The sequence below is a fragment of the Oncorhynchus mykiss genome, chromosome 26 (assembly GCF_013265735.2).
Source record: "Oncorhynchus mykiss isolate Arlee chromosome 26, USDA_OmykA_1.1, whole genome shotgun sequence".
In the NCBI taxonomy this organism is placed as follows: Eukaryota; Metazoa; Chordata; class Actinopteri; order Salmoniformes; family Salmonidae; genus Oncorhynchus; species Oncorhynchus mykiss.
In genome coordinates this window covers 29,300,815-29,310,912 of record NC_048590.1, presented here as the reverse complement: position 1 = coordinate 29,310,912, position 10,098 = coordinate 29,300,815, and the positions used below count along the sequence as shown (strand labels likewise).

The following is a 10,098-nucleotide window of genomic DNA, read 5'->3' as shown; positions in this document are numbered from 1 at the left end:
AACTTAAAGGATCATCAGAGGCATGTGTTTAAAATATAATTCATAGTTACAATGTTGGAAAACCTAAACGTATCTTAACTCACTGAGTACGCTGGGGGTTACTGCCCCTCATAAAAGCTTCAACTACCTTGTGTCTATAACAGCCAGCATATTAATGGTTGTTTATGGGAGAACAATTTTCAATAATTCACAGATGTAAAATCTTTACTGAATTTTAGGATTTAAAAAGGCATAATTTGTTAGTATGGATTAACAATTTGGCATTGAGAATGTCATGTTACATTTGAGCTGGGTGGCAGACTGTATTCCCGATTCCCCTTCTGCCACAGACAGGCTATTAATTAAATGACAATCACAATATATTACCCTGTAAAAGGAGGCAGGCAGAGGGAAAATGAGAGAGAAAGGAGGGAGAGAAGTTGTTTTTACCAAGGGGCAGACAACAATGTTTCACAGCAAGGCATTCAGACAATGATAATAGGTGATAATGTATGCAGGAACAAAAGAATGAGAGGTAAACATAGGTAATGACAGAGAATGTGAGAGGGATAGCACAGAAGAGCTCACTTAAATATCATGTTTTAAACAGTTGTAAAGAGAGAGAAATTATGTTTGACCGTTAACAGGTTTATCCATTCAGAATGTAAGGTGGTGGGGAGTTTGTGCGTGTGTGTGTGTGTGTGTGTGTGTGTGTGTGTGTGTGTGTGTGTGTGTGTATATTTATGCATAGTATCTGTGTGTTTTTATGCACTTCTGTGTGTTTATATGTGTGTGTGGACAGTCAGTGTGTGTGTTGGGGGAGGGGATGTACTGTCTGCCTCTGTGTGTCTGTGTTTCCATGTAGCTGAGGCTGCAGCTGGCATATTCATAGACAGGGTGAACAGGAGTCTGGGAGCTGTCTGGAACCACCTTGTATTATCCCACTAAGGAGCTCAATCTGAATCAAATGCAAGATACCGATCATACTTGGGTTATGACTATAAAATGAGTTCTTTCTTTTCAGAGTGTTACCGTAGCTCTATTCTGCCATTTCTCACGAGGTCAAGTGGGCTTTTAGAGAATGGGTTAACAATAAGAATAGAATGGCTGTGAATGCTTCTGTTACACCTCCACTGAACACCTAAAGCTGTGGTTCCCAAATCCCACATTGTACTGTAGCTGAAGCCTTGTGGATTTTATCAAGACCCCGCTGCTAAACACAACCAATGAATCAATACAGTTTTTTCACCATGATCCAGGCAGAATTAACAACTGACGGGTGGGTTCAGACCCATGTAGATAAACACATTTAAGTAATCTTCCATCACATTCAATGTTATAACCTGTCCATAAAAGGGACTAAATCACACACCCTGCTCTGAGCTTTGTCTAAAGATTGTATGTTTTACACTCCCTCTCCTCTCCTCCTCTGAGGATACCTCAGCTGCGATCTCGTCTTAATCTGGGGATAAACGCGATTATCCCGCCAAGGATTGTTCTCAGCTTTGTAACGGCAACAGGGGACCTTTCACATCTCTTTTCTTCCCATGGCCCAGTGGCCATAAACAGCGTGGACCCCCAGACATGGGCCTGCCTCAGCTTACAGGCATTAGTATGGAGACAGCGGCCATAACAGCCCTAGCTAAACGCTATGGTGTTTTCACCAAATGTGGGCAAACAATTGGTCAACCAAACAAGTTTTAATGACCACTTCATCATAAATAAAGGCATTTTGTATCAATTTATTGTGGGCTCATTTAGAAAAGGTTAAGGAATGTATCACTAGATAGTCTTCACCTCCATTGTGCTGCGTGTATCTCTCTATCTGCCCATCACTCACACGGCCTGTGAACATTTCAGGCTGTCTGTCAAGTTCAAGTTCACAGCGGTGGGAATGTCTAGACTGATTCACATTCAGTACTTCTTCATCTACTTTTGTCAACCCCCCTCCCATCCTCCCCCTGATGGTCGTGTCCAAGGCAGGCTGGGGGAGCCCAGTGTTCTGTGGCGTTTCCGTGGCGTTGCTATGACAGAGGGGCTGCAGCGTTGTTATGGTAGCAGGCCTGGCGGGCCCAGCTATGTGCTGGTGAAAGGGACAGCCTGTCAGAAAGTGTGTGAGAAGTCCCTTAGGTCCCCCTTACAGCTGGGCAAAGGCACCCTGTCCCCCCACTCTGGTCCCCTCTTGTCCCCCCCCCCCCCCCCCCCCCGTCCCCCTCCTGTCCCCTAGCAGACAGGCCAGAGCCTGGGAACACAGAAACACAGAGAACATTTTATATTCATTAGACTCCCCTCTCTCCCTCCATCACTCACTCCTTACCTCCCTGTCTCCTTCACTCTCCCTCCATCTTTCTCCCATCCCATCTTTCTCTCCTATGCATCCCTCCCTCCCTCCCTCTCTGGGACAGTAGAAGCAGGACCCTCTCATCTGTCTGCCTCTTCCTACCCTACTAACTGGGAGCTCACCCAGTCAGGTTGGGGCTTTCAAATACAAATGGACTGGAATGGCGCTAAAGACTTTGAGTGAGAACACTGGGGGCTATGTGTATTTGGACATTTTAAATGAACCTGAGTGTGTGTGTGTGTGTGTGTGTGTGTGTGTGTGTGTGTGTGTGTGTGTGTGTGTGTGTGTGTGTGTGTGTGTGTGTGTGTGTGTGTGTGTGTTTTGTTGAGGTCTCATTCAGGACTGAGGACGAGTATTGAGCATAAAAGGCTGATGATTTGCATAAGCTGCATGCTGTCTGAGGGTTTGGCGGGAGGGGAGCCGCAGAGAAAAAAAACATATGAGAGAACATAAAAAAGAAAGAGGGAGAGATCCCGCATTGTGGAGGAAGAGAAAAAAGAGGGGGCTTGAATAAGGGAGAGGGTGGAAAATTGACAGAGAAAGGGTCTGGCCAAGTCCCCCGGTGGGATTAAATTGTCCAGAAACCTCTCTATATATAATCTGGTGAAATTGGTAATGGTGCGGGTAGACTGCCCCTGTGTATATTCAAAACTTGATGAGAGACAGCTAGATTTGTCTTAGTTGTTAAGTTGATGACAGTTAAGGATGACGCAATAAACACAGTCATCAGAAAACTGTAATATCCCACATGAATTCACAATGATTCTTTGTATTGGTAAAATCTGTCCTTTTCTGTTTCTGTCCTCTCTGAAATTGCTTTGCACATACTGTAACACAATTGTCCTTATTATTCATAACATTCCTATTGGTGTACTCCAAGTACCGAAACTGGTGTTAATGTGTTTTGAATAACCCAATGTAGAAATAGATGGAAGACTGTACATCCACATTTATTTTTTAACCAATCATTCACTGACTGACACATTCCCTGCTCCCAAACTAGATTCCATCAAGCATCAAGGCCAAGATCATTGTCATCCCTCCATCTTACTGTGACCTAAAACAATACTGGTCACTGTTTACAGTTAACCAATACGCTGTGTTCTGGGTTCTTGTGTTAAGCAATGTGACATTGGTGACTTACATGTTGTTTTTTTAATCTCTGTGCCTCCAGGTCCTGCTGGTGTTGACAACCTTCAGAGGAAGCCTCTTCCATCAGCCCTGAGCCCTGGGCCCTGGGCCCTGGGCCCTGAGCCCTGGCAGTCGGTTTAGATGCACCAGCGGGAATAGCATGTCAGATCCCAGGATGTCACGCAAGGCCTTCCTCATTGGCATCCTCTCCAGTTAAACACTGAGAAATTAGGACACTGAAGAATCCCCCCTAAAGTTAATGCTTGGAGAGATTTACTGTAAGGATAATGTTTGGAGTTATTTGAAGACATTGTTTGCAGAAGTTGCACACGGATCATCTGCAGATATATTGCACTGTTCTCTTTTCCCTGGCGGAGAGTGTATAGTTTCAATATAACTTTTAACATTACAGCAGAATGTAAGACAATGTGTATGATGTGAAATCTAAAGGGATGAGATCAACATGTGTTCATACCTTAATTTAAGGACGTGTGTGTGTGTGTGTGTGTGTGTGTGTGTGTGTGGGGGGGGGGGGTGGTCCCTATTGTACTCTTTAGAGTACTCTGGAGTGTACTGGGCTTCAGAGAAGCACTACAGTGCCCTAATGTGTGGGCTGCTTACAAGAGAAGCTCTCTGGATGTCTATCCTCTGTCATGTGCAATTAGTTACTTTATGAATAGAACTGACTACTCTATGCAAATAAATGTGAATGACTCACCCTCTGGCTGTATTGCAAATGTTGTTTAATGTTTGACTGTCACAGTGAAAAGAAAGACATTGTTTGGTGAAGATTCCATCAATTTACTGTATATCCATCAAATGCTGCGTTTTTCCAATTACAAATATTATCTGCATGCGTTCATAGTGATCAGGGAATGTTCTACATGAAATGTATTGGATACAGTATTGAAGCAGTCAGATTAATAGCCATCTCATTGACTGATTGTTATTATTATCCTTATTCAGAGAGATAGACCGTTTTGAACATACCTGCAATAAAGAAAGTGACACATTCTTGTACACTGTCATACACAACATGTTTTTGTAATTGAGTTCTGACTTGTCATAACTTCTGTGCTGTTTGAATTGAATGTGTATACAGAATAAATAATTCAACAGATGTCTAAAAGATTCTAGTGTTTTTTATTGGAAATACAGAAATGATTGATATTGAAGTTTATATGTCTGCATTTAGACAGGCAGCCGAATTCTGATTTTTTTTTAACCAATCACATCGGATCTTTTCACATCAGATCTTTTTCAGAGATTATCTGACTGGTCAAAAGACTAATATGTGAAAAACAGATCAGAATTGGGCTGCCTGTCTAAACGCAGCCTAGAGCTACAGACTCTGATAACTACAGTATGTTGCTCTTAAAGACAATATGTGTATCAGCACCTTGGAAAGCACACCACAATAGAAAGCTGTTGGTAGATTGGTCTGAATCTTCTATTTACCAGCTGAATGTGAATATTATGCAACCAATCACCTTTATTTTGAAATGTGAATACAGGCCTACAACCGTTTGGACATAAACAGACCCTCCTCATGAAGTCTTCTGAAGTAGCCTAAAATAAATCAAAAGTAGCCTACCAAGGATTACCAAATGACCAGCTCTCAGGTTTGCTGGTCTTTGATCGGTAACTGCTTTCATATGCATTTTGAGTGACAGGTGACACGTAATTGCTGAGAAACATTGAACATATCCTAAAATGATTCTGCAGAAACCTAATAAGGCATGCGCTGAGAGAAATGAAATCATTCTAATGGTTTGGACGAAGAGAGAGCCGATTGAGACACAGTGATGCAGAAGTAGCGGTACAGACATGACCCTGCAGAAGTTTCACTCCTTGAGCTAACTCCCTCTCCCTCAGAAGGCGTTGTTGTTTTGAACATTTAATTGCTCTTTAAATTCGATAGAGTATCGCCAATCACTCGCCATTTGACTTCAGACTGGATAGCACAGACTCGTCGACTCAAAACAAGCAACTTTCCGCTCAAAGATGCTTCATCGTGGATTGACCGCAGAAAAAAATAATCTGAAAATCAAATACATTTTACCCGAATTAAGAGGCTAGGCCTAAATCTGATTTTTAGATTTTAAAAACATCACGAATCATTGCTTCATAAAGCCTGTGATTAAGGTAAGCAGATACTTATTTAATTGTGTGTAATGCTTAACCAGTCTGTAAAGCAGATCATGTCTTCTCTGCAATATTAGTCGGGTCCACGTTGGGAATCATTTGCATAGGTCACTGACATTTGGAAATAGATTGGCCCGAAACACACTCCAATCGAACGTTTAGTTGATGCCAAAATACCTCAAGGGATTTCTTATTCAAAATAGATCCAATACGGTTATCAAAAGTTATATTTTCTTTTCGACCATTCCAACCGAAGTCGCTTTAGTTTGCCCATAGATAGGCTGGCTACTTAGCTTGACGTCTTGGGCCACCTATTTGACACCTTTTTAATTAAACATTCAAATCTAGCCTATACAAATGAACGGTATAAGAATAGAATGTCGATACATCTTTATTAATCGTTTGTTAGCTTAGATTTCTAGAGTGCCTACAATAGAACATCTCAAAAGAATACGTACTTGTAACACATTTTGCCTCCATGTATTAGTGCTTCAGATACTCTATACGTGAACACTATACTAGCTTTAAATTCTAGTCAGTTGAGTTAACTTATTTAATTGCAGATACAATAGCCGACAATAAAAAAGCTTATGGATTGCTTTACATAAGGTCAAATAAAGGTTAGGGTTCAAATTGAATATTGTTTATTGCACGTTCTTTTGTCGGTAAATCTGTATTACTTTCTGCCAAAATGCAAACATTTTGCTATCCCAAATAGTCACAGCATTCAGAAGACACTCTGAATGTAATTTGGTGAAATTTAAACACAAAGACAGAAATGATCAAAAAAGTGCACTTTATTGTGTTTTAGTATCAGGAGAGGATCAAGCAGTAAGCTGAGTGTGAGTCTATATTGCTGACAATCCCATCTCCAAGTCCAGTGCCAAACAGGGCTGGATGGATGCGCAGGCCAGAGAGGGTTATGACCTGTCCTTGTAAAGGGACAGCTTGACCCGGCAAAGACCAATAAAGTGACACGTGCTTATCAACATGATAATGTCCTGTTCACAACAAACCTGGGGTGTTTTAAGACATTGTAATTTTAAGACATTGTAACTATTTTAAAAGGTTTATAAATACTTTTATATTTATGAAGTGTTAACGTAGTTTAGACAATGAACTAGTTTGCAGATAGTTTATCATATTAACATTGTTATTCCTTGTACTTCTCTATTTCTTCCCATACAATTTTCCAGTGAATCTATAACTACCCATCTATTATAAATCAATTCAACCTTTCATAATATGTATTTTTATGTAAAGAGTTTTATCCTAAATTCTACATTTCCTTCTATGATACGGGACAGTTCATGGGGCACTAATGGGCAATGTTATGTTGAAATGCAGGTACTTAAAAAAATGGCTGCACTTCATATTCAGGAATGATGTCAAACGTAGCTTTCATCAATGCAATATAACAATACAGTGTATAGAAAATAGGAGTTTGATGATGGGATGATGTGATGATGGGGTTTCAATGCTTGGAATGTGACTCAGACCTGTTAGAATCCTAGATGTCAGTGCTATTAAGTGTCTCCCCAGGGCCCTCTAGAGCAGCCAGGGGTCAGAGGGGATGACCGCAGTTTAAGTGGCTTGTCCGTCTATTCCCCAATGGCCAATGGAATGAACTCCATTGACAGGAGCTGACATGAATTTCTTTCACAGTGACACTGAAAGTGTGATCGTTTGATTACAGACACTGAAATACTCTTATAACCATATCCCCTATTAGGTAACAAAGGATTACATACACTTTTTTTTATTTCAGTATATTCAAAACCATAACCTTGACCTTCAGTTTTTCAATGGACAATAGACTTAAAATTCCTATAATATACATAATTTTCCTTGCATTTTGAGGGTTTTTAACTATCAAAAGAAACCATTTATCCCTGACTAAAAGTACAATTCATTTCACAGGACTTTAGATATCCCATCTCTTACATAATCTTCACTACTCTTGCTTGGGGTGAAATGTGTATGATAATGTAAATACATTCTGTATGTGTACAGTGTAAACTGAAGCCACTCCCATGATGCTCCCAGCCCAGCCTAAACTAGACTAGTTGTGTGAATGTGAAAAATGCTTGTGAAACAGCCCTGGCTCCCAAACGATTCTACTAGACTGCCACAGGAACTTGACTGCAGGTGTTCTGTCACATGGCACTCCACAATCATTTGTATTTATTCATTTATTCTTCTCAGATTTTCTGCTTGTCATAAGGAGATAGATAGGGCCTATTGTAGCAGGAGACATTGAGGGTCTCATTCTTACCATCACTGAGAAATGAATCGTCTGGCTTTCCGTAGGAGAACAAAACAACCTTTTATGTTCCGTGTAACGATATTTAAATAAACAAAATATTCTTCGTCATCATTTCATATATTTACATTGCTACACTCTGAGGCGTTCTTGGATGGAGGAACAACTAAACTGTCCTGGGGAGTAGGGAGGTGACTAAACAAGGCACATATAGTCTAACAGCTAAAAATCTATTATCCTTAAAACACTTTATGGGATTGTAAAGTAGACACATTTTCTGTGGCTATCATTATGAGATGTGGAGGGAAAAACATCTAGCCAACTTCAGAATGGACTATAAGCAGTCATTGTCAACAGAACACAGCATCTCACTGTATGCAGCCATACACTCAATTCAACCAAGAGCCTCCTGTACAAGACTAGCACTCAGAAACGCCTGAGCCCCCGTGCACTGATATCAAAACACAATCGTGTACCTCTCTAACTGTAAGTGGGAAAAGAGGAGAGCAGGGAAAACGGCCAGTCTTTCAGAGACATCATTATGGCCGTCTCCTGAATGGAGAGCAGGCAGAGCGCAATTAGCTATAGACCAGCTCCCCCTGCAACGGAGGGCCGTGGATTATTGCCCAATCATTTATATCTTCCAAGCCAGTGAGCATTAGGGCCTGTATTCTGTGTTAGCATAAGAATAGAAACAGGTCCTGTGAACTTCACCGACCTATTGACCCTGCTCCCCAGACATGAATAGCACCACTTTCAGGCTCCCCAGCCTCTCAAACAGGCTTGAACCATGCCTAAAGTCCTAATCATGGTAATTTAATATATCTTAAGCCCCTGGTTGCTTTAGTGGAGCTCCTCTATAGTTTGTTTTAGGCATTCACTCCTTCTCACCTCATCATTACCGCTCCTTATTTGGCAAATTTAAGGGGCTGCTATGACACTACAAGTCCCTTTTCATCACCTAAATAAGCTGTGCTTCCATATAATTAGAACGGTTTTCTCAACTATTCAGTCTTTTCAGATCAAGGCAACAAAAAGAGGAAACCTCACTGAGGCAAGATACTGTACTCTGGCATGAAGAACCATGCCAGAGAATGACCCTGTCTTGGATATAATTCTACACTATTTACATATGTTGCAAATTATGGCCCACCATAACCACTGGCACACACACACTCATGCCAATGTCTCCAAAAGCGCGCGCACACACACACACACACACACACACACACACACACACACACACACACACACACACACACACACACACACACACACACACACACCTCATTGAGTTGTGCACTGAGGATGCATGATAATACGATGTGAGAGGAAGAGGAGGAGGAGGAAGGGCAGGGTCATTTAACACTGGAGATAGACCTAATAGACAGTAGAGGAAGAGACATTTAAATGTCTTTCTCAATGATGATTCTCCTCGTTGTCAGTATTATTGGTTACTAAACCTGCTGAACAGTCCCAAACTGTACAAATGTAATTGAATAACTGAGAGATTGTATAACTAGACTTTTACACATAGGATTATTTTATATCAGTGTTCATGTTAATGAAAATGAAAAGATGACAAAATGCCTGAAAATCTCAAGCATAATGAACAACTGGGGAGTGACTGAGCAATACACGTCTCTCCCTCTCTCCCTCTCTCCCTCACTACCTCCGTTCTTGTGTGTGTGTGTGTGTGTGTGTGTGTGTGTGTGTGTGTGTGTGTGTGTGTGTGTGTGTGTGTGTGTGCGGGAGTGAGAGTGAGACATTTTCGACAATTTCCTCCATATTTTTATTCACTCTTTGAAAACATTATTACGATCCCATTCGGTAGGAACAATATCTCTGTCTCAACATGAAAGTGCAAACAACATCTTTATGACAGAAGTAACGACGCAAGCATCCTAAACACACATGCGCATTTCAGTGGAGAGGAGCAAAAGCGACCTCCTCAGGATAGAGGATGCATTTCTAAAGTCTGCAGCAGTTTGTAGTCCAATTAAACACATGGTTTTGTGGTAGTGGACCGATGACCTGAACCAAGGCACGCATCTCGGCAATGACTTTTGATGCATGTAGCTCTGTGTAGTATAGAGCTGAAGGAGAGCGCCCTGTTTAAAGTTGCTGAAGGACTGGCCCTATTTGAACTTAGGCAATGACCTTTGGCAAAGTAGCAAATGATGCACATGTAGCCTATAAAATACTTTAAAAAGATAACCTTTTCATTTTCTATGAAATC

At 41.2% G+C, this 10,098-nt stretch overlaps 1 long non-coding RNA gene across 2 annotated transcripts in view; it reads left to right on the top strand.

Moving 5' to 3' along the window:
- LOC110506588 overlaps positions 1 to 4,582 on the top strand; it is a 16,338-nt gene extending 11,756 nt beyond the window's left edge. For both annotated transcript variants that reach the window (XR_002471002.2, XR_002471003.2), the window contains one exon: positions 3,495 to 4,582. This is a non-coding gene — a long non-coding RNA (uncharacterized LOC110506588). The remainder of the gene's footprint in view (positions 1 to 3,494) is intronic.
- Positions 4,583 to 10,098: the final 5,516 nt, after the last annotated feature.